The sequence below is a fragment of the Myotis davidii genome, unplaced genomic scaffold (assembly GCF_000327345.1).
Source record: "Myotis davidii unplaced genomic scaffold, ASM32734v1 scaffold370, whole genome shotgun sequence".
Classification (NCBI taxonomy): domain Eukaryota; kingdom Metazoa; phylum Chordata; class Mammalia; order Chiroptera; family Vespertilionidae; genus Myotis; species Myotis davidii.
The window spans coordinates 11,126,026-11,148,207 of record NW_006288615.1 but is presented as its reverse complement, the minus strand read 5'-3'; the positions used below and the strand labels follow the sequence as shown (position 1 = coordinate 11,148,207).

At 40.5% G+C, this 22,182-nt stretch overlaps 1 pseudogene; it reads right to left on the bottom strand.

Annotated features, from left to right (window-relative positions):
* The window catches only part of LOC102765960, a 96,473-nt pseudogene extending 74,646 nt beyond the window's left edge, over positions 1-21,827 (bottom strand).
* Positions 21,828-22,182: the final 355 nt, after the last annotated feature.

The following is a 22,182-nucleotide window of genomic DNA, read 5'->3' as shown; positions in this document are numbered from 1 at the left end:
AGAACACAGGGTGATCAGAATCCCAATCACTTGGTAGAAGATGATAGAATAGAACAGTGGAAGGATGAATTAAGTGATGTGCTGTATTTTATCAATGAAACTAGTGGCAAAAGATATATTTCTTACAATTATTTAACTAGGAGAAAAACCCCTGAAAATGATACATTTTGCTTATAAAGCAGTGTGAAGTGTGATAGATCACACGGTCAATTTAATGGTTCAGTTTGCTGCATTTATATTAGCATTAAGATTAGACTTTGGATTCATTCAAAATGAATGAAAACATAGAAAACAGATTTTGACTATTAATCTGTTGCTGCTTGAAACATTTTGTCATCCTATGTTCTCCTTGTTCTTTAGGGTGGAGCAGGTCAGAAATTGAACAAATGACTCTTTGTTATCAGGGACACTTTGGTATTATGCTCTATACACGGGCTTAAGCATGTAAGGTGTTTTTCTCTAGAAAGTAAACCATGATTTCCATTTAGAATGAAGAATATGACATCTCCTAGGTAATAACATTATAACTCAGTTTAGCGTAATGAGAATGACAGTTCAGTGTGACATATTATTTGAAGGAAAGTTTTTAAAATTATTTATTGCCTTATAAATGATGTCATGTGCTTAATGCATTTACTGTACACTAGTACCAAAGTAAGAACACAAAGTGCATTCATTGACATAATCATGTGCCCCATAATGATGTTCTGGTCAATGTCGGACCACATATTCGATGGTAGTCTCATAAGACTATAATTCTGAAAAATTCTTACCTCCTAGTGATGTTGTAGCCATGGTAACATCATAGTACCACACATTACTCACGTGTTTGTGGTGACATTGGTGAAATTAAACCTGCTGTGCTGCTATTCATATCAAAGTATAGCCCATACAGTTATGTACACTGCATAATAATTGATAGTGAGAACAAATACTGTGTTACTGGTTTATGTGTTTACTACACTGTACTTTTTATTGTTACTTTATAGTATATTCTTTCTATTTAAAAAAAGTTTGCTGTAAAATAGTATTTTATATTGTTTCAGCAACAGCCTCATACAAATTGACTTAATTTTCTCTCATGCTAGATTTAATCTTGTTTTATAAATTTCGTGTAGTCTCAGTGTGCCGTGTTTAGAGAGTCTATAGTAGTGAACAGTAATGTCCTAGGCCTTCACATTCACTCCCCAGTGACTCGCAAGCTCCACTCATGGTAAGTGCCCTATACAGATTTATAAGTTTTTATTTTTATATCATATCTTTACTGTATCTTTTTATGTTGAGATGTGTTTATATTTGCAAATACTTACCAGTGTGTTACAACTGCCTATAGTATTAAGTACAATAACATGCCATACAGATTTGTTGCCTGGGGGCAGTAGGCTATATACCATGTAGCCCAGGTGTGGAGTAGGCTGTACCATAGAAGTTGGTGTAAGCGCACTCTGTGAGGTTCACACAACCACAAAATCTCCTGATGATGCAACTCTCACAGCATATCCCCGTCCTAAGCAGCTGTCAGGTGTAGCAAGAGCACTGCATAGCCCTGCTGCTGTGAGTTGTTCCGAGTCCATGTATTCTTCTAAGTTCCTCCCGACTATGCCAGAGTAGGTTCCTTCTCAAACCCTACTCACTACGCTAACTGTTGGGAGCTTAGTCCAAGTTCCTCCTTTATCTTCTGCTCACTAGTTACAGGTGTTGGGCCCGAGCCCCTCTGCCTGGGGCTGGACCTCCTAGGACGTTGGGTCTTAGATGTAGAAGCCATGAAAAGTTGTGGGTATATAAGAATGAGTCTTTATTGCAGAAGCCAGTGGCCACATAGCCATAAGACAACACAGTCTTTCACAACGAAGTCCATATAGCTAACCTCACACCAGCTGGCAAATACATATCTTTTTTACAGAGTAGTAGCGGTCTCTGGACCCACAGCTATTACCTGAGCAGCCACATGCTGCCTCTAAACTCACCGCCTTAGCAGCTTCTCCTGTCTCTCCTGCCCAGCACACTGGCTGGTCTCTGTAGCCTCACATAGTAAATACCTCAGAGCTTCTCTCTGGCTGGTTAACACGGTAGCTATATCTGAGCTCTCTAGAAGCTCTTAGACATACATGGTAGCAGTCCCAGCTCTCAGCTCCGCCTCTCCAGCACACTTCTTCACACTCCAGCACACTGGCTGGTCAGTAACTTGTATATTATTCCAGAGACAAAGAAGGCTTTGTGCCAATAGTTACACCGATCATATTGTGGCTACAGAAGGACACACATGCACAGTATACCGTGGGATTGTTGTGCTTGTGTCCTTGCACCCGCTTATGGTATCTTAGCCTCGGTGCAGAGTGGCCTTGGACATTCGGGGTGTTGACAAGGCCTCTGAGCTCTAATTGGCCTTGACTATCAGGCGTCTCTGGCGTGGTTCCCACAGCAGCACACCACTGTTATCAGTGTGCAAAGGCACTGCTGCAGGTGGCAAATCTGCAAAAGTATGTCTGCCTCCCAGAAAGTCAAATTGGATTTTCTTCTTCCTCTAGGTATGAGCTCCCTCATAAACAATCATAAGACAATATTAAAGGGTAAACAGGAACAGATTTCTTTTTTGTGGTAAATTTTATTGACATTTTTACTGATTATTATAATAAAAACCGTGTAAAGTCTGTCACCGTGCAGTATGTCCCGACGGAGAACAGTGGTTAAGAGCCTGCCTGCAGGGCTCCTGTCCCAGCTCGGCAGCTCACTGACAGGAGGATGTAGGCACATTGCTTCACTCTGTGCCTCATTCCCTCATCTTTACAACAGGGATAATCATAGTATTTACTATATAGATTTAAAAATGAGGATTAAATAGACTAACATATGTAAAGTACTAGCGACTGACGTATTCCCTTAATCAATACTAGTTATTATGTTAATGCTCCATATTCTTGGTATTAAGGAGAATGAGGGTGCAGAAATTCAGAAATACACCTCCTTGAGGAATGATTTTTTAAAAAATGTAGGCCACCTTTCTCCTTTTTAAAATGAAAGATAATTTATATTTTTAAGACCATCATAAAAAAAATCTCATGATCTAACTTTGCAACTACTCCATTCTTATGAGGAAATCCTTTTACGTTTATTTATCTGACTTTATTCTTAGAGACATGTATCTTGATCATTCTCTTTTCCACCATTTAAGAGCATTAGTGATGTTCAACATTTTCTACATAAATAATTGGATTTTCCCACTCGCAACTCTATAAAACTGCTTTCAGACCTCCTGGTACTTACCACAGGCCGTGTTCTTACTGACTGTACAGAAATAGGAGGCAGAGTAAGCCCACCCCATATACACCGCAGCTCAGGCCTTTGGCCTGGTCTGTATTGTGAATGGGGAGACATTGAGGAAAAGAAAAAAAACAACACTGCTTTCAAAACCATCAGTCACTGCCCTAGACATTGATCAAATTCTTGGTGTTCATTCTAGTATGAAGAGTAGACATATAAAGCATTTTCTCTACCAAACAAGGCATGTAACTTTAAACAAGATGAAACGGAAGTTTGACGATATCACTACCCTCCTGAACCCCCTCAGTGAGGGCCTTTGTCCTGAGGAGGAGTTCAAGCTCCTGGCAGGGTTTATAGGTTTGGTCTGTGGCCTCCTTTTCTTCCCTCCGTCTTCCCATTCTCTTCCACAAAAGTGCACATTCAATGAACTTTATCCATTACAAGCTTTCCTCAGCTCCTCTGCTGGATCACGTTTTTTCTTTCTTCCTAGTCTACATCCTCCTTCATTATGACTTTACTCATAGTTCAGGTGGGCCTGATTCTAGACATTCTTTTCTCTAGGTGCTGTCTTTGACTCCTAAATTCTGGGGCATGTATCCCTCCCATGTACCATCACAGCTTCTATTATGTCAGCTATCACACTTTTTATAATTTCTTATTTAATTACGTGTGCCCCTCTTGAAGCCAAACATTCTGCAGGTAGGGGCCACGTTTTTCCCATCCTCCATATCATTGCCGTCTCCTAGCAGTACACATCACATACTGGGCATTCACAAATATTCTGAGTGACCGATCAAATGAATGAATGAGCTCTTATGTTTTCATTTCCACTGCCAGGTAAATAAAAACTTTTCAGAAAGATTATATCCATATTTAAATAATATTTCTCACACTTTGAAAAACATAGGAAAAGGGAAACCCTTAATTTATAAGAGTTAAGGGGTTTGCTGTCACCTAGCTACAAAGCTAGAAGGGAAATCCCAGAATCACTGAAGTGAATTTCACTTCTGTGCCATTGGTGAGCCTGGGGAAGCATAATTTTTTTTTGTTCTATTGGAAGAAATAAAATATACCTATCTAACAAAATAACTACTGAATTTTAAACTAACTATAAATATTCCAAGTGAGACATTGCCTTGATACTGATAATATAGTAAAGATTTAATGTAAATGGTTATATGTAGTTCATAGTTAAAGAACTCATTGTTTCATTTTATCACACCAATTCAATAGCCTTGTGATACCTTTTTATTGAATATTGATTATAGTTTTGAATACTTAATAAATGAATGAAAAATTACAATAAGGCCGATATTGTTTCAAAAAAATAATACCAAATGCTTCCTAGAAACCTTTGGTGATCTTTCTTAATATTATTATTTTAAAACTGAATTTTTTTTTACTTTATATTCAGTCACTGGGTTCTAACACGTGACTAACGTGATAAACACCTGTAGCCTTACCTAACATGTAAACATTTTCACTAAGTATGAACCTCAAGAAACTCCATCTTGGGCCTGATTTATGGTCTATGTGCTCTTTAACCTCAAGATAAATCTAACAGCCTTCAGATGAAATATTCATGAAGTTTCATAACATTCATTACCATTTTATGATTCTTTTAGTTGGTATAACAACAGGCCTTCCTAGCACTCTATTAAATCAGGAGGCAACTTCGTAAATCACTAGCCAGGTGCATGAAACCATAACTTCTTAATGTCTTCACGGTGCTGCAAAGTGTGCTCAAGCATAGGGGAAATTCCCACTGCCATTGACAGCGGCTTCCTCCAACATGCTCATTTGTCTGGGAAAACTCTTGTCTGATCTCTTTCCAGTTCTGGGTTTTCTGAACTTGACAAGTTAGTGAGAAACCTTTGCAAGCCTCAGATACAAACATGTGACTGCATGTAAAGAGTGCGAGATCAGTGACAGCACAAAGCCCGCTTTGCAGGTTACTGCTAGCAGATCATGTTCTGGACAGGCAGGCCAGAAATCTGAGGCCCAGGCTGCGTGGGAGGAACTAGACGACCTCTCCCTAGACTCTCTCACTCTGGCCTCTTTAATTTCAGTGTAGCTCCTTAGAATTTGTTTCTAGATCGCTGGATAACTTTGGTCTCTTATTATTACCCTGGAAAGTAACAAGACTACAATTTGTAGTGCTATCTGTATATCCTGATATATAATGCCAATTATTATTATGAAAACCTTTAAATAATTTTAAAGAGGTCGCAAGTCATATTTCCTGATCTAAAGGAACGATGTCTTTAGGTTTCAAGAATTAAAACTTTCTTCTGTGTTTTATTGTTCAAAACTATCCTAGCAAAATATTTAGTGCTTATCATTTAAGGTGAAACTTAAAATGAAAAGCCAGTGATTCACATTCTGCTCTTTGAAGGGATTTCATCTGTTCTTTGGAATCAAGCCTTGGTCATATTAAAAAAGAAGAATAATAAACACAACGGGGCATACTGTGGATCTTTTAATGGATTTTTTAGTTTATCACGATTGGGAATGTGATATTTGGGACAAAAGAAATTTCGAATCCAGAAATCTGGGTGAATGGTGGTGGTGGTAGTGGAGAGGGGTTGAGAAATTAAGAAATGCAGTTTGTCAGAGAATTTTTATCATGATGGGAAGTGTGCTGACAAAGAATCAGCAACCCCTTCATTGCCCATTATACCTTTATCATGGGATAGTTCAGTTCAGAAATTAATGGGAAAGCCATTTTAAACCTCGTAATTGCTAACTGTTTTTATATCTGCCCCCCCCCCCCGCCCCCTCAGAGGGTGCTGCACGCAGGCCAGATGGCTGCAAATGGTATTCTGGTTTACAAGCATGGAGATTTTTGTATCGTCGCCAGAGTCATTGTCAGACTGTCCTCTATCAAAACAAAACAAAAAAATAAATCCTGTTTCCCAAACTTCTGAAAATTCCACAAGAGCAGTAAAATACCCACCTCCCTGTAGGTTCTGGCAGCTGAAATGAAAAATTATCCATCCCTCAGCAGCTTGTTGTCTGAACTAACTGAGCAGTGGGGCAGCCAGAAAAGGAACCGCCTCATTGAGGAGCTCATGAATTTTCAAACAAGCAGCCTTTGGAATTCAGAACCGCTCATAAGGGGCCAAGCCCAATGGACTTGGCACAGAAATCAGCCACTCAGAGGATTGCATGGTGACTGGAGGGGTTTGGAAAGTGCTAACTGTATTCACCCTCAGGAAGGGGGAAGCAGTGCCTGTGCATGCGTGGGGGTCTAGCTAAAATGCATTGGAGCAAAGGCAGTTTGACCTACAAGAATATGGGGAAATATCACAGTAAAGTAGGAGTGAATGATTTCAGCCAACATAAGGTGATACCAACCAGAAGTATTCACAATATCAATAACAAATTCACTATATTTTAGACCCACTCTATCTGAAAAGTGTTTTGAAACAAAGTTATGTGGTTGAAAGTGTATTGTTACAAATAGATCTTGTCAATATATACATTTCATGATGAAATTCTTATGAATTATATAATACTAGAAGCCCAGCACGGGAAATCACACAGCCCCGCCCACCCGCACCGGTCTTTTGTCATTACGGCATTAGAGCCACAGGCCTTTTATAATATAGATAGGAAGCTCAGTTTTCCAAGGTCCTCATTCAGAATCTAAATTATGTTCTGATTATCTCCAGAATTGATGTTTTATTTTCTTGTATAAGAATGATCAATTTAAAATGAGAATTTTCCAGAGGGTGAGTGAGAAGAGAGTTTTGCTCAAGACTTAAGAAAGCTACTTTGAAAGCGAAGCATTAAGAAAAGCAAGTAGCTTTCTTATGTTATTAGCTGATGTCAAGTACACCTAACACAACAAGGACTCATTACAGTTATAACATTGCTTCTGTCTCTTATGTATCATGTGTTACCCCCCGAGCATTGCTCACAGATAGTCTGCTTCACTGCCTGCCTCTTTGGAGTTCTCAATTTTGACATTCAAGAGAGTTGGAGGTTGTTGCCAGTTGGGTTCTCCAGAGCAGAGTGAGATGGTGTTTGGGGATACAGGTGTTTATTAGAGATCAATGCCTGAGGGAAAAGTTGGGTTATGATCATGCCTGGTAACACCTTGGCCAATCTAAAGCGGGCCCTGGAGCAAGCCCTGCTCCTTAGAGTGTCCATCACTAGGTGAAGGCTGCCTAGGGAAGGTGTGACCGTGGGGCAGGCAGGCCTTGGAAGCCGAGGCAGTTCTTGGTGGGGCTGGCCGTTGGAGACTGCCTGCAGATCGTACTTGCCACAGCTGGCCAACAAGTATTCCTGAAAAGGGGGATCTGAGTGATGCATCTCTGTATCGATCCCATGGGCCAGGATTTGGAGAATCAGCCAAGGCTCAAGGAACAAGCAGAGGGCATGAGTGTGCACAAGGCAAGGAGATTAGAAAGAAGGGCTAAACGTCGTAACTAGGGGAACAGAAATTACAAGCCAGGGACACAGGCCCAGGTCCCAGACCAGAGCGTGTTGCCAGGAAAAGCTCTAGATGCTAGCAAGGGGTTTGACCAACTGGCATAGGCACCAAACAACAGGAGAGAATTTTGATTCTGCGCCAAAATGCTAGTTCCCCTATCTCTGCACCGAGGGCAGGCAACTGGTCTAAGAGCAAAGGTAGGCCTGGTTTCCTAGACGAAGGCAACTAAAAAACGCTCTCCAAATTTCCAGTTTACTTGCTAACTCAAATAAGACTTTACCGCTTACCTTCATACTGTGGATTTTGAGGGCCTTCCATGAATCTTTGGGGGAAAAATGTCCATGATTTTGAATTCAAAAAATAAATAGTTTTTGACTATTCAGTGATTGTGAATTACAATTACTTTGTTAACAATATAATGTTTCTTCTTGCCAGGATAGTACCTTTATTATCGTCAAATAATAAATACACACCAATTCACCATTAATTTATTTGTTCAACAAATGTAACTGCCTGCCAACCACATGCCAGGCACTGTTCTAGGTCTTTGAAGTAAATGGGTCAATAAAACAAAGATCCCTGCCTTTGTAGACGTCTGTCATATACAACTGATAATAAATAATATGGACAAATGAAAAGTAAGCCAGGATTAAAGGAGTCGGAAGTATAGTAGAAATAGGAGGAAAAAGGATTTTGCCCTTTTACAGGGTGGTCGAGGCAGGTGTTTTTGATGCTGATATTTGAGCCCAGCCAGTGATGTCCATGGGAAAGTGGTCCCAGCAGAGGGGTCCTCTGGTGCAGATGCCCTGGGACCAGCCCTCCAGGTGTGTTCTAAAGACAGCAAAGAGGCTTGGGGGTGGGGCAGAGTGAGGGTGAGGAGTGGGAGATGCGGTCAGCACAGTAAGGGAGATGAATGTGGGAGCAGATGGTGTAAACTTGGGCTTTAACCCCAGTGGACAGGCAGAGCAGTTGCATTTTTGAGTGGAAGAGGTTTAGCGTCTGATGTGTTTTAAGGTCTCACTCTGGCTGCTCTCGGAGAATAAACTGCAGAGGGTGGGGGAAGCAAGCAAAGGTCAGTTCAGAGGCTGAGCCAGTGATCCAGGTAAACAAGATGTTGCCTTCCTTTTCTCTGTCTATTGAAGAGAAAAAAAAAAGAAAAGAAAAGAAAAGCCCTAGTAACACTGCTGCTAATGCTTTCATTGGACTTAGATCTGACACTCAGAGTCAGCAGAGCAACTGCACTTTCAGAGAAACTGTCTGGTGTTTGGTAACCTTTGTTCTTTCAGGGCAAAAAGGTTACATGAAAGAGCAGAGGGCGGCCTCTCTCCTTTGTCCTGCGCTGTAGCATTGCGGGATCTGAGAAGACTGTTCTGGTATTGAGGTTTCCACACTGTCCTTCCCAGAATTCCGGTCCGCCATTCTCAATGCAGCTTGTGTCCTCAGAACTGAATTTTGAAGCTGAAATACCCAGTAGGACATGGACCTTTTTTGTCTTTTTTTTTTCTTCTTTATATAAAGACATGCATTCATGAAAGTCAAATAGGAGTGACCCCATTAGTGGAGAGGAAGGAAAGGATGTATTCCATTTGGAGCCGCCGTGGGGTAAAGAAATGCGCTAAGTGTGGGGAAGTTTGATGAGTGAAGAAATAAGTTAAAGGAAGTGAAGCTTCCTGGGAGGGGAGGTAGGACACATCTCCACCAGTTCAGGAAACCAGGCGGTGAAAACGGTGCTGCCAAAACTGCGGTACATGGGCATTTCTGAAACTGGGTTTTGATTCTCTTACTTTCTTTTTTTTGTGGAAGTGAAACTTATTAAAATTGGTTTATGATTAAGCTTCCCTAAGACACTTTATCTTTTGCCACTTGTTTAAAAAACACTATATTTGATTGTCAAAGGCCCTGTGGGTGGCTCTTTACAATGTTTTATTTGATGGACAAAGAAGTGCTCTGTGTGTGTATGTGTGTGTTCCTCTTTAGCATACAGTTATATGAATCTGTCGATCTTATGTTCTTTAGACACAACATTATTTTCGCAGCCCCAAATCTCAGTATTTGATGGGTAAAGGAAAAGTTGAAGACCATACGCATGGGGATTCATCACTTTTCTCTGCTGTCGGATGCCACCTGACATTTTTGTGGTTCCTCCACCCAATGCGCAGGCTCTCTGCCTCTGTCATAGGACCTTACTGTGGGCATTGTAGGCCCTAATACCATAACATCTAGTTGAAGTTGAAAGAAAGGGAGGGAATGAGCATGAGCCATTTAGCTCCTCCATTCATTTATAAATCCCATTTAAGCTGCCCTACAATGCAAGTTTCTCCAAGGCCATCATTACGTAAAATACACAGACTTTGTTTTCTTTATTTCTCTTTAAAATTCAAAGCAGTGAATGGATATCTTCAATCATCGCCCCTTGGAGAGCTTCCCGTAAGGCCTGGGGAAACACTGATGGTGCTGAAAATTAAGAGGGGAAGGCCCTCTGCCAGGATGGGGAGTTCTGACAGCTCTGCTAAGTCGGCAGAGGGAAGGACCGAGGGAATCTTTGGGCCCACTTATCTCAACTTCTCCCGTTTTGGTCAGGAATACTTTCAATTATATTATTTGATGCAGGACCTTATAAACCAAGCATGTCAAACTTGCGGCTGGCGGGCCACATGCCTCGTTGACACTCTTGTTGTAAACTAACCACTTTTGATCACTTCATTAAGTGTAATCTGAAGTGACGTAAGCAATATGAGGACAGAAAAAGGCAATGGAAGATTTGATCCTTTCAAGAAAGTTTTAGTCATGACAGAAGAATACCCACACCTTCATGAAGTAAATTTGAATAATGAAACATTATTATATGTCTGAATATGTGCCAAAGATAATATATTCTGCAATAAAATTAGAACTTTCATGAATGACCTCCAAAAAGATAATAAACGAGAGGCCTGGTGCATGAAATTCATGCACAGGTAGGGTCTCTAGGCCTGGCTGGTCATCAAGGCCAATTGGGGCCTTCCGGCTGCTGGCTGCGGCCTTCCTTCATTCTGGTCAGTGCATGTCATAGCAAGTGATTGAACTCTCAGTCTCCCGGTCAAACTCCTGAGGGGACACTTTGCATATTAGCCTCTTATATATATAGATGAGCCATCATATACAGGGAGTAACAGAAAGATGTTGGTCTAATTGCTACTTTAATATCAAATACAAATTGCAACAAATGAGATATTTATTCCAGATGTTTTCATGGAAATAGCTGAGATATCAGTAGAAGAGGTTTTGGAAATTGAAATGTAGGGATACAATGCTAAACACCATTTTTTGTAACTCATGTAAAGTGCTAAAATTAAGACAATAGGATGGATTCCAGATAATAATTTTATTTGGACTAAACAGTTTTAGACCTCATAGTATTTGAATATAATGAACAAATTAGTAAAGATGTTTTAATTATTGGGAGGTTTCATCTAAAAAGCCATATTTCTGGCTTTTCTCGAAACCTTTAAAGATATAGCTCCTCATGCTGGCCAGTTTGGCTCAGTAGATAGAGCATGGGCCTGCGGACTGAAGGGTCCCAGGTTCAATTCCTGCCAAGGGCACATGCCTCGGTTGCGGGCTCGATCCCCAGTGTGGAATGTGCAGGAGGCAGCTGATCAATGATTCTCTCTCATCATTGATATGTCTATCTCTCTTTCTCTCTCCTTTCCTCTCTGAAATCAATAATATATATATTTTTAAAGATCTAGTTCTTCTCAGTCAGTATTCTCACAGGCAGTGATCTCCCTATGCTGAGTGGCAGATGGTCCTCCAGGTTCCATAGCCCCATTGGTCACATTGTTCTTTATTTTTCCCCAGAATGCTTTAGTAGTTCATGTTTATACCTAGTTCCCTATTGGCATTTGAATTTGTGATTCCCCAATGAAGTCCAACCTCCACCAAATTCGATCTGCCTTTTGCAACGTCCTTCCTACTTGAATGCGTCACATAAATCTCGCTCCTCTAGGCAGCCCATTCCAGTGTTGAACACCCCTTAGTTTACTCCTAAAAAGCTCTTTCTCTGCCATTGAGCCTTAATCTGTTTTCTTCTAATTCCTATATTTTTTTTCGAATTTTATCCTTTAATTTTTTTCCTCCTTTACATGATACACTTTCAAATATATACATCTATCAAACAATGCCAAGAAACTTCATCTCCAGAAAAGTCCTTATGTTCCATCCTGACCTTGAACATTCCTTGTGTTCTGCACTTTTTTTTTTTTAGTTCTGTGGATATTTTCAATTAAATGTTTTGTTTTGAGTTATTATAGATTCAGATGGAGTTATAAGAAATAACACAGAATGACCCCACATACTGATTATCCAGTTTCCTCCAATGATAATATTTTATAAAACTATAGTACAATATCAAAACCAAGGTGTCACAGCCTTGCAATGGTCACGCCTATTCTGGCCAATTACCTGTTCCCAGATGTGACTGACAGATAAGCATCTTCCCGCATGTTACCGAGACCTTACTGGACGTGCGTCCAAATTACCTTTGTCAAGTCCCTTCCGCCATCAATCAGTGGGGAACAGACTTGGAAAGTGTTAAATTATTAAAGTTGTATAAATGGCATATCTGTATTATCTAGTCTTTTCTGTATTCTTTTTATGTTAAATAATAACCAGGTTATTACAATGGTATCATGTTAATATTTTCTTCTTTGTAATTGTTGAATAATATTTCATATTATGGATATAACAGTATAACAGTATTTTTAAGCACTTACCCAGAGAAAGACATCTGGGTTGTTTACAGTTTTTTACTATTACGAATAAAGTTATAAATATTCATATACAGGTTTGTCTGTAAACATAACTCTTCATTTCTCTGGGATTAATGCCCAGGAGTACAATTTCTGGCTACTGTGGCACTAAAATATTTATTCTTTTAAGAAACTACCAAACTTTACCAGAGTGACTTACCATTTTATATTACCCCCCAGAAATCTATGAGTGATCAGGTTTTTCATATTTTGATTAGTACTTGGTGTTTTCCATATTTTTATATTAGTCATTTTGATATGTTGAATACAGTAGTTATACATGTTTAATAAAATTTTAAAATTCAGTTTCTTACTTGTACAAAATCTATTGAGCACATTTCAAGTGCTCAAAAGTCACATGTGGATAGGCCACGATTGGAATGCTAAAGGGTGGAACTCTCCATTATTGCAGAAAATTATTTTGGACATCGCTGCTATATTATTGTTACTACCTGTTCCTTGCTAGCCTCTTGGCCTTTGGTTTTTTGGATCTAGTATTTTACTGTTTTCTTACTTGGTCCTGAAGATCTGTCCCATTCTCCCTTCATTCGTGCCTCTGGTTCTTGCCACCAACCTTAGTTTTGAAGAACTGTTGTGAACCGTCACCAAAGACCTGACCTCTGACCTCCCCTTTGGTTTTGATTATGGCTTTGGTACTTAGTACATAATGGCCTCAACCTACTCACTCTGAGCTCGGACACTCAGCTCCTGATATGGCCTTAACAACTGGTTTGTTTTCTTCTCTCTCAGAGTCAGGCGACTCTAGAATTTTCACTCAAAGCTTTTCTCTTCTGGATACATATACTCTGTCCTTAAATCAACAGTCCTCATGGAATTGCTCCTACCTCTTAGGATCTGAAAATTTAGGCAGTAATGTTTTATTAACCTGCTATAATTGGGCTTCATATTTAGAGTTATTATTGTGAAACAGTATTTAAAATGTCGTTAATACAAAATGAACAATATTTTTGAAATACTGCAAGCGGGGAAATGGAAGTGGGGGGCTTATAGTAATAGGTACTTGGAAAAAAGCTGGGATATAAATTTCAGGTAGATGATAAAATTTGTAAAACTTTCATAATGTACACAGCAATGATATACACAATTTGTAAACCACTGAATACTTTGTGCTACTGGCAAATATATGTAGTGTTCCCATCCACAAAGAAAAAATTTCTTAATTAAAATAGCAGTAAATTTAGCTTCACAACATTTAAAAATAAAATAACCCAAATTTCTACAATTGATCCCTTTAAAGAAAGAGGATCAATTTGAGATGACCCTAGTGATTAATTATATATAAAAATGTTAGTTTTTTTCCCCCCTTGACATTAACTTGTCATTTCAATGTGCACAGAGAAAAATTGCTAAGGGAGGAATCCTGCAATAAAGAGAACATAGAAGCAAAGGAGAACCAATTAAAGTAGGTACATTATTAGGAAATGTAATCAATCCTTAATTATCTAAGGACTTACCAGTTCGTGTATGTATTTATTCATCTGTTAGGGAACTGTGGAAAGAGTAAAATGGAAGTTTAATCACTGATTAAAAGCCATTTTAAAACCTAATTGCTTCACTAAGTATGGTGCTTTTCACAAAGTGGGCACTTAATAAAACTTATGGAATTGTAGGTTGAGGAGAGATTGGCTACCACAAATGAAAATCAGTCAGTGAATTTAAAGTGCCTCCTTTGTGAAAAGCATGCTACTAAGAATTCCACATAAAATAGAAAATAACTTATAGATTCTAAGAAAAAAATAAAAAATAGATAAATTAAGAAACATTTCTATAATGAATGAAAAGCAGAAGTGCTTGTGACAGTTTCAGTTTTGTGAGAGTCTGTATAATATTATATATATATTGTTTGATAGTTGAATATTAAAAATAAACATAGAAGGCATAATTACAGTATATTAGAACATTTTGATTTTTAATTAATAACTCATATTTCATGAGTTCATCTAATAAAACCCAATTTAAAGCCAAAACCGGTTTAGCTCAGTGGATAGAGCGTCGGCCTGCAGACTGAAAGGTCCCAGGTTCGATTCCGGTCAAGGGCATGTACCTGGGTTGCGGGCACTTCCCCAGTGGGGAGTGTGCAGGAGGCAGCTGATATATGTTTCTCTCTCATCGATGTTTCTAACTCTCTATCACTCTCCCTTCCTCTCTGTAAAAAAATCAGTAAAATATATTAAAAAAAAACCAATTTAAAGTAAATTACATTAAACTCTAAGGTTTTTGTTGTTGTTTTGCTTGAACCACAATAGAAATCCTACCGTGATATCATTTAAGTACTTTTGAAAAAACAGTAACCTGAATTACGTGCTCATGATTTTTCCATGTTATTCAGAGACCTGTCCATTTGAAATGTGCACGTTGGAGCTGTTAAGTTCAGTTATGGTACTCAAACAGCCTCTGTCAAGCTCAACAACCAAACCAAAAGCATTGTTAAACATTTGTTTTTTAATTTACAATAATCTAAAAATGAAATTGTTTTATTTGCATTAAATATGGGAGAAAGATTGACCAAGTAAATTGTTTTAGGAATCTCTATTTTTTTGAAATTTGGGCAGGCCCCATTTGTCCTTAAAATATTTGTTTATCTCTGCCGCCATCTTAGTTTCCTCGCTTCATTTTGATAGGCTAATTTTTATTGTGTCTGTTGTTCTTTTTGTAGGTGGAGGTAGATGTACCCTTTGGTGTTTTGTTTTGTTTTTCCTATCAAGTTTTCCTTCTTAAAAACTGTCTTTCAGTTCGGCCCCTGCTGCAGCTAATGTGTCTTAAGGTGAACACCTGACCCAGAGACTAACAGCCCATGTCTGAGGCGGCTGGGAAGCAAGCTCATCCATGATAGTGAGTACAGTATCCTGCCTTATCTGCAGTTTCCCTTTCTGTGGTCTCAGCTACCTGCTGTCAACTGAAGACTGAAAATAGTGAATAGAAAATTCCAGAAAGAAACAATTCGTAAGTTAAATTGTAGCTGTTCTGAGTAGTGTAAAGAAATATCATGTGAGGTCTTGCTGCCTGGATCCCACCATAAACAGGACTCATCCCTTTGTCAGCATCAGTGTCTCCACGCTGCACATGCCCTGCCTGTGAGTCCCTTACTGGCCATCTCGGCCTCAGATCCACTGCCTCTGTACCGCACACAGCATGTCTGTTCAGGTCACCCTAGTTTACTTCATAATGGCCCCAAAGCGCACGAGTAAGGATGTTGGCAATTCTTATATGCCAAGGAGAAGGCGTGAAATGCTTCATATAAGTGAAAAAGTGGAAGTTCTGACTTAACAAGGAAATAAAATAATGTTTGCTGAGGTTGCGAAGATCTACAGTAAGAACAAATCTACCCATGAAATGGTGAAGAAGGAAAAAGAAATTTGTGCTAGTTCTGATCTACAAAACTGTGCTAGTTTTGACCTTCTGGGGTATCTGAGAAGGTCAGTAGTAACCAACATCATTCACTTCACTCCATCTATCATGTAGACATTTTATCATACCACGTCATCACATGAAGAAGGGTGAGTACAGTACAATAAGATGTTTTGACAGGGACCACGTTTATCACAGTATATTATAATTGTTCTATTTTATCATTAGGTAGTGTTGTTAATTTCTTACTGTGCCTAATTCATAAATCAAACTTTATCATAGGACTATATAGTAAAAGTCATATATAGATAGGTTCGGTACAATTCACAGTTTCAGGCATCCACAGCTGTGCTTGATATAACAGCCTGAGGTGAGAACCGACATGATGATGTGGCCGCGTTGGGTCGTGTGCAAGCCCAGGAAGCTGGTGAGAGGGGAGTAGAGACTGGGTGAGCTCTGGGAGACAGTCTGTGAGGCATGCCTCACTCAGTTCCTGCCTCCAGTTCGTTATGAGATCCTTGCAGTCTTTATTTCCTCTCTCAGAATGCCCATGGAATCTGCTCATTTACCTTTACGTTGGGCCCTGTTTTCATTACACTGGATTTAGAAGATTTCTATGTCTTGCAATTGAATATGCCCTTACTAAATCATAGGTTTGTACATTCTTCCTGAATATTTTTCTTGATGTATCCATATCTGTTTCTTTTATCTAACCTACAGCTCTTTATCACATTGGATGTAGTTATTTTTTCATTAATTTATACCTAATTAAGATGACTACAGCTACAGCTCTGATTGTTCTCTTTACCATTTAGTGTTTATCATTTGGAGTTTTATGCCGCAGTTTGTAACAATTTCTAAATTTTATAATATTCCTTTAAATAATTTGTCTTTATAAATACTATAAAACAATGAGAAGCTTGGAGGTGTTTGCTGATTCTGAAGCTTGTGTCACAAGTTATAATTTTGATACCTCTAATCAGTAGATTTTTTAGTGTTGCTGACATTTTTGTTATATGAGCCAAAATCAATCTATATGCCATCAGCACAATAGTTAGTAAAAACTTCTGTTTAACCTCCTATAGTTAGATAATTATGAACTTTCCCCTCTTCTTTATCAGACTTAGTGTAAGTACAGGTAGCTATTTTGTACCTACCTATTTTACCTTCCAGCTTAAAGATATAGAGTTGAGTATGTGATGTTTTATCTTACACAACATAAAATAGTGCTATATTTCCTAAGACTGATCCTAAGTGGGGTGTTCAGACTATAAGATATAAAAATCAAGGTCAAAGTAGCATCATATTTTTTTTTTTGCCAAAGTATAAGCACAATTATTTTTATCCCTTAAACATTTACAATAAGAAATGGATTATTTGAAAGGGCAGCATTCTATATAAGTGGGACATAAACAATAACTCAACTCTTAGCCTAAAGATTACACTTAAGCTGTGTGAATTTATGTCTTACTTAGAACTAGGTCAGCAATTCTATACCAGAAATTGGTAGTACTCAGGAGAGTGGTAAACCTTTTTCAACTTGAGTTGAATTTAAATTAAACTCAGACTTCACAGAGACTGTTTTCCTGAAAGACAATAAAGCCAGGAAAATAATCAAAATAATATATAGAGGTTCATAACAGATTTGAATTCATAGAAGATTAATAAAATCTATGTGAAAGACTTTTTTTTTTTTTTGCTGGGGACTGCATATTATTATAGTTGGATGAACATTTTTGAAAGTCTGGAAGAAGGTGGCGTACATTAGTGGTGAGGAGCATGGAATTGTGTGTCAAAGAGCTGTGGGTCGAAGCACTGAGCTTCCTTTTTTACTACGTGGCCTTGAATTAATCTCTGAGTATCTCTCTCTCTCTTTTTTTTTAGGGGGGTCAAAATTAACTTTATTTTTCAGCTTTTCTTCATAGGGATGTGTTAATAAAAATAGCATGGTACAAAAAGGGTTCTGATATTGGGCTTAGTTAAAGAAGATGCCTCTGGCAAAGTGGTAGGAAGATGAAAGTAACAAAGACAAACACAGAAGTTAGAGTTTTTCAAAAGTGAGTTCAAATGTCAGGTCTGCCACAGTCTGTGACTGGAGGCGACGTGTCCTATCTAAGCCTGTTTTCTCATCTGCCATTGGATTTGAGATCACTCATGTTACCACAGTGACAGTGAGCAGAGCCTTTTGTCACTGTGTGTTCCTTTGTGGCCATGTGAGACCACACTGGATGAGGCTAAGGAGAGAAGGCCACGTGTTTGAGGTGCTGTGAGAATCTGGACTTGGCTTCACTGGGTTTGCTCAGCCTGAGCCCAAAGCCAGACAGCTTGGCAGGCTGGTGACACCACACCCAAAACTTAGGTAGCAGGGAACAGGGATGGGGAAGGATCAGCACCTATTTTGGTGTGAGCAAGCCAATGAAATGGAACTCTCCAATTCTGCTTCTAATTTAAGGCAGGTTCTGCCCAAATGAGAAATATCTGAACTTTTCTGTTCTCCCCATCTCTCTGTTTTTTAAATTTTTCTTTGTTTTGACAAACCTCCAAGTAAACCTTTCCATAGATGGTGCCTCTAGTCTCATTAGCACCTTCATTCCCAAAACTAAATGCAAACTCTTCCAGGGTTCTGCTTTCTCCTTCTAGTTTGAGGTTCCCTCCTCTGAGTGTCCCTAATGCTCAACATGCTTATAGTAGAGGCCTATTGCATGAAATGTGCGCGCGTAGAGGCCAGGTGCACAAAAATTTGTGCACTTGGCGGGGAGGGGTCCCTCAGCCTGGCCTGTGCCCTCTCGCAGTCTGGGACTCCTTGGGAGATGTCCGCTGGCAGTCAGACATCCCTCTCACAGTCCAGGGTTCTCGCAATCCAGGACCCCTCGCTCCTTACAGTCCGCCTGCAGCAGAGGTGGTAGAGGCTCCTGCTACCACCACTGTGCTCGCCAACCATGAGCCTGGCTTCTGCCTGAGCAGCACTCCCTAGTGGGAGTGCACTGGCCACCAGGGGGCAGCTCCTGAGCTGAGCGTCTTCCCCCTGGTGGTCAGTGTGCATCACAGTGACCTGTTGTTCTGCCGGTTGTTCTGCAGTTTGGTCAATTTGCATATTAGGGTTTTATTATATAGGATGATGTTGAACAGGCAAATAATCCTCTCATGTGGACTGAATGGCCATGGCTGTTGGGAGGGAGGAGGGTGTGAATGCTGATGACAAGCCCTGGAATGAAGGTGAAACTCCTGGGCACATTCCTATGTTTGCTCTCTAGAGATGGGTTAAACTGTTTTTATCTTTTAAGAGATTAAAAAATGGCATTTCAAGTATTAGACTGATAAGAGATTATCCTAAACTCCTACCTGATCTCCAGCAGAGAAAGATGCTTGGACAGAGTTGATTAAGATGCCTAAGCACAGCAACAGATGATCACGAACTTCTATGTTTTTATCTTCCTATTTTTGGTTTAGCACTGTGAAGTGATTACATTTAACCCCACGGCCCCTGCTCACAAGTAATGCTATAAACTTATGTTAAGAAAATTTCTCTTAACACAGCCCCTCTGTTCTTTATGATGGAACTTGTGTTTTCCGCATGACTGGTAATTCAGTATCTCCCAGCTTGGTCACTTGTACTCACTGACTGCTATTGCAATGAACTTGGAATTATAATTAGGGAAGCAAAGAGAAACCATTAGGAGTCCCCATTTGTTTCTAAGGAGGAGAAAATGATGTTGCCCCATCTGCTCACTTGTTTATGGAACAAGAAGTGTGCTCCCTGCCCTAGGAGTATTTTGCTCCTTGGGTGCTGGTTAGAAGAGGTGAATCAAAAGCTAAAGGGAGCTTATTTGGCCAGCAACTCTCTGCTAGCCATTTTGGCAAGACCTAAGACCTAAGACCTAATGCTCTCTTGGTACTCTGGGTGGAATGTGGGACCAACATCAGTAGTGGCAGGGTCTTTCGGGGCTAGATGTCTTCAGTACCACAGTCCTGGCCTTTGCCCTGCCTCATTCTAAAAGGGGAGAAATTGCTTCTCTGGGAGCCCGAGGCAAACAGAGGTCACAGCCATACAGTGAGCGGAACTCCCAGGCACTGCGTTACACCAGGCCTCAGAATTCTAACGCTAATGCTTCCTTTCTAAATCTTGCTCAAAAGGTTCAGGTGCTCTATCTCCCTCCATCCTGGAACCTCTGAGGTTTTCAAGCAAGTGTGGAGAGGCACTGAGAAGGGGCCTAGTAAGAAGAGCTCATCCTTTTTTTTTGGGGTGGAATTCCACTAAGTCTGGGCTTAGTTGGTCCTCCCTGTTCTTCTAACACCTTCCTGACCCCCTCTTTTCTCACCAACCATCTGCATCTGACACACTAAAAAAGAAGCAAAACTTGCATCCCTGTCCCAGCAATTCCATTCCTTCTTCAGGGGCTTGCATGCTCTCCTCCCCTTTTTCGGTCATAGATCGGCCTAGAATAGCGGTCGGCAAACGCATTAGTCCACAGAGCCAAATATCAACAGTACGATTGAAATTTCTTTCGAGAGCCAAATTTTTTAAACTTAAACTACACAGGTAGGTACATTGTTATTAACTTAATTAGGGTACTCCTAAGGCTTAGGAAGAGCCACACTTAAGGGGCCAAAGAGCCGCATGTGGCTCACGAGCTGCAGTTTGCTGACCACGGGCCTAGAAGATAAAAGGGGAGGGGTTTGAGCCAGAGTCTTTATCTTCTCAAACCAACCCCCTCGGAATATTAGAATTGTAGTGGCATTGCCCCTCAAGTTCCCCTCTGCTTTGGCTCCAGAGGATCCTATTCCAGATGGGAGCGCTGGTTGGTGAAGATAGGCGTCTAGCCAGAGTTGCCTGGACGTCTTCAGTGAGTGAACAAGCAAAGGGTGAGAGCAGGGGTACTCTATGGTACTGGTTCTCTATGCCATGCTTGGCACACTGGGACTTCACCAGGGGAGCTACTTCGTGGTAATTAGGTCGAGGTGTCATGGTGCTCAAAGATGGTGCTCAATCTGGAGCTGAGATGTCCACTGAACCAGTCATTGAAGGTGGACTTGTGGACATTGCATGCTGCCTGGAGCTGGGTGGAGACCCAGTACCTGTTCAGGTCATGATCAGTGTGCATGAGGATATGATTCATCTGTGTCACCCACACAAACCAGTTGCTTTCTAGGAACCTGACCATGAAGAAAAGGCCTAGGAGGCCTTCACTTCTAATAACAGCACATAAGTGAGGAAGCCGCTGATGGAGAAGGTGATCATCCAGGGCAAATCCATCCACTTCCTCTGTTGGATAACAGAATCAAAAATATGCCACTGGGAGCAGAGAGCAGCAAGGCTGGGGGCCCAGTCAAGAAGAGTTTGTGCTGGTGGTTGCAGGGCATGTCCTTTTTCTTCTGTTTCCCAAGCTCCACAGAGAGGATCTCCCTCAAGGCAAAGAAGAAGGGGTGCATGGTGATGTCTGGGCATTTGCAGAGGTAGTGGGGCTTGGCATGGTGCTGGAAGTGCATGTGGTTCCACCAACTAACGAGCAGGGGCCCCGTCCAGGTGGGCCATCACAAAATGATGTAGCGGGGGGTTCCACGTAGTGATGCTGAAGACAGACAGGTGCCCCAGGTCATGCTGCAGCCAGCCAGCCTGGGCCCAAACTGCACTGAGCAGCACCCGCACAAAGGAGGAGGGCATGAAGGACGTCCCAGAAAACGAAAGAAGGAGCCAGGCAGCAACATCCAGCAGCAGGATGTGCAGCAGGTGCAGCAGGAAGAAGACACAGTAGGCCTTCCTGAGCCCAGTCTGTTCCACAGTGGCCCAAGCTCCTAGACCTCCTGGGTCAGTTCTTCATTCTTAGTGGGCTCAAAGTGGGGCTGCTCTGGAGACAATTCTCCAATCAGGAGAGAGTTCACGTATTTCCTCACAGGCCCTTATTGATGTGGAATGCCACAAAGGGATCCCTAGCATCCTTCTCACATAATGACTGATAACCCCAAATCATAGTATCTTAATTCAAATTTTCTTATCTGTGAAATGGAGATAATAGTGCTTCCCTTCTAGGGTTAGTGAGGATTAAATGAGATAAGTATAGCACTTAGCAAAGTGTCTAACACAGGGTAAGCTCTCAGTAGCATTAGCTATTATTGTTGTTATTATTATTACCACCTGAAAATTGTGTATAACAGTGTGATAGATTTTATGGAGGTTTTAAGGATCAAGAGTTAAAGTGATGCACTGTAATTACATCATATTTCTTGCAATCATTATGCTTCAATTTTTTGGTAACACCACTTCAGATATAAGCCAAGTTTCATCATGTTCTTCGAAGCCTGCCAATAGGCTGTTTTGTTATGAGA